Here is a 3,527-nt window from a genome sequence, read left to right as displayed (position 1 = left end):
GTGCAGGGGCCGAGGGGCCGCCGGGCGGGACAGCACCCCAAGAGGGAAAACCCCAGGCACCCGCCGGCTCCACGCCGCCGTCCCGACGAGGCGCCTCTTCCCGCGCGGTCCGAGTCCCGCTGCCTGCCGGAGCAGGAACACCTCTTGCAGGGAGGAAGGGCAGAGCGGAGACCTGCGGCACAGCCCTGCTCCGCCGGCCTTTACCTCCGCCGCCGGGGCTCTGCGGGGGCCTCCGGCACCGCCGCACTCCCCCTTCTTGCTCCTGCTCCTTCACCAGCTCCCGCAGCGTTTTCTCCGCCTGGCTCCGGCCGACGGTTTGCGGGACGGCCTTGAGCTGCTTCCAGAAATCGGGCAGCGCCGGGCCCTGGCTCCGGGCGGTCGGTGCCGGACCCTGCGGCGGCTCTGGCTGCCCCCGGGGAGGCTCCGCGTCGACGTCTGCAAAGCGAAGCCGGCGGCGAAGAGCTTTCCGCCAGCGCCGCGTGCATCTCCGGGCGGGAGGCCAGAGGTGCCCTGCACGGCACCAGGGTGGGAGCATGGAAAACACGAGGATACAGGGAACGGGAAACCACAGGCAGGGTGAAGAGGGAGCCTGGAGCACCGCGCCGGCGGCCACGCACCCTCTGCCACCCCAGACCCACCCCGGCACACGCGGCGGGGGCCGTCCTGCTCCCGGGGTCTCCCGAAAAGGGTTTTCCAGCAGACGGACGCGGGCTAATAACCGAGGCCACGGCTTTTCCCTCCTCGTCGACTTACCGCGCGGCAAGCTCCGGCGCCTGGGGGGCTCCGCGAAGGCAGGCAGCCGAGGCCAGCCGATGGCAATCTCTTCCGCTAGCAGAAAGCAGCAGGAATTAGAAATCAGACGGAAGGACATGCGATAGCTGCAAACGCTTCTCCTCCCGCCCCCCAACGAACCGAAGCGGAAAGGCAAAACCTCCGCGGGAGCCAGCGGTGCAACGCAAGGTCAGGCTGCCGTCGCCGGACGGAGCGGCGCAAAAAAGCCCGTCTTGGCAAACAGAGACAGCCCGGGATGAACGCTGGGTCCCGGCGGGATGGAGAGGTTCCCGTCGACAGACAAGTTTGGGCTCCACGGCCCCCGCGACGGCGCGGGCTGGCACGCGCTCCCTGCGTTTCGGCGCCCGGGGCGGGACCTATAGCCGCAGCCCTGCGGCAGGTCCCCAGCGAGAACCGCTGGCACCGTCCGGACGCGCGGACGGAGGCACGGAGAGCCTTACCCAGGGAAAGCACCGACTTGTAGCTGTCCCGCAGCGCGTCCATGGGGCCGCGTGGGGCCGCGGGGCCGCTCGGGGCCTCCCGCACCTGCGAGCGGAGCGGCCGCTGTTCACACCCGGGTGTCCCAGCGCGTCCTGCTCCAGCACTCACCTCGCGCTGGCTCCCACCTCTATCCCTCGCCCCACGCTGGCGCCGTCCCTTGCCCCAAACTGGCTCCCAGCTCCATCCCTCACCCCACGCTGGCTCCATCCCTCATCCCAAGCCACCTCCGTCCCTTGCCCCATGCCAGCTCCTGGCTCCATCCCTCGCCCCAAGCCACCTCCATCCCTCGCCCCATGCCGCCTCCATCCCTCATCCCACGCTGCCTCCATCCCTCACCCCACACTGCCTCCATCCCTCATCCCAAGCCACCTCTGTCCCTCGCCCCATGCCGCCTCCATCCCTCATCCCACACTGCCTCCATCCCTCATCCCAAGCCACCTCTGTCCCTCGCCCCATGCCATCTCCTTGCCCCATGCTGCCTCCATCCCTCGCCCCACACCAGCTCCATCCCTCGCCCCACACCGGCTCCCAGCTCCATCCCTCGCCCCACACCAGCTCCATTCCTCGCCCCACACCAGCTCCATCCCTCACCCCACACCAGCTCCATCCCTCGCCCCACACCAGCTCCATCCCTCGCCCCACACCGGCTCCCAGCTCCATCCCTCGCCCCACACCAGCTCCATTCCTCGCCCCACACCAGCTCCCAGCTCCATCCCTCGCCCCACACCAGCTCCATCCCTCGCCCCACACCGGCTCCATCCCTCACCCCACGCCGGCTCCCAGCTCCATCCCTCACCCCACACCGGCTCCCAGCTCCATCCCTCGCCCCACACCAGCTCCATCTCTCGCCCCACACCAGCTCCATCCCTCGCCCCACGCCGGCTCCCAGCTCCATCCCTCGCTCTACACCGGCCCGGCCCCACGGCCCGTCGCAGCCCCCCGGGGCGGCCCGGCAGGGCCCGGCTGGCAGCGGGCAAGGGCCGGACCTCGCGGCCGCCCGGACCCCGCGGCCTCCCCGGCGGGCGCCGGGCGGAGCGAGCGGCGGCGGCGGCGGCGCTGCACCGGGGCCCTCTAGCGGCCGCGCCGCCCCTCGCGGCCCCCCCGCAACCATCGCGGCCCCCCCGCCCCGCGCCCCGCCGCCCGCCTGCGCGCGCACACGGCTGCCCACGCAAGTGCACAGGCCTCCGCACACCTGTGCGCGTGCCCGCGTGGGCCCAGGTGCATGTGCGGCGCGTGTGCGCACACGCAGAGCTATGCACACGCCTGTCCACGCATGTAGATGCGTAGACACGCATGCACACACGCATGCACACACATGTGCGCACGCACGCATGCAGATGTGCACGCACATATGTGTGCACGCACATGCACACACGCATGCGGACACATATGTATGTGTACACACGCTTAGGCAGACACGTGCACACAGGCACGTGCACACACACGTGCACATGCACACACATGCACACACACACCCACGCACACATACATGCACACGCATGTGCACACATGCACCCACGCACATGCACACATGCACACACGTGTGCACACATGCACACACACATGCACACACGTATGCACACACGCACACGCACATACATGCACACACGTGCACACATGCACACACACATGCACACACGCACATGCACACATGCACACACGTGTGCACACATGCATACACACACATATATGCATATATACACACACATATACACACACATACATGCACACACGTGCACACATGCACACACGTGTGCACACACACACATGCACACACGTGTGCACACACGCACACACACACGTGCATGCACACACGTGTGCACACACGCACACGCACACACACACACGCATGCACACACGTGTGCACACATGCACACGCATGCCCACACACACATACACACATGTGAGCACACACGCACACACACACATGCACACACACGTGCACACACACACATGCACAGACGTGTGCACACACGCACACACACACGTGCATGCACACACGTGTGCACACACGCACACGCACACACACACACACACACACACATGCACACACACACATGCACACACGCATGCCCACACACACATGCACACACGTGAGCACACACGCACACGCACACACGTGTGCACGCACACACAGACACCCACGCGCGCGCACACAGGCGCGGGGTGGGGGGGACGCTGCGGCCACGTGCGGCGCGGGCGGGGGAGGCGGGGGCGGAGCGTCGCGGCAGGGGGGCGGGGCCCGGCAGGGGGCG

Source organism: Dromaius novaehollandiae, chromosome 22, assembly GCF_036370855.1.
Source record: "Dromaius novaehollandiae isolate bDroNov1 chromosome 22, bDroNov1.hap1, whole genome shotgun sequence".
Taxonomy (NCBI): Eukaryota; Metazoa; Chordata; class Aves; order Casuariiformes; family Dromaiidae; genus Dromaius; species Dromaius novaehollandiae.
This window is presented reverse-complemented; position numbering follows the sequence as displayed.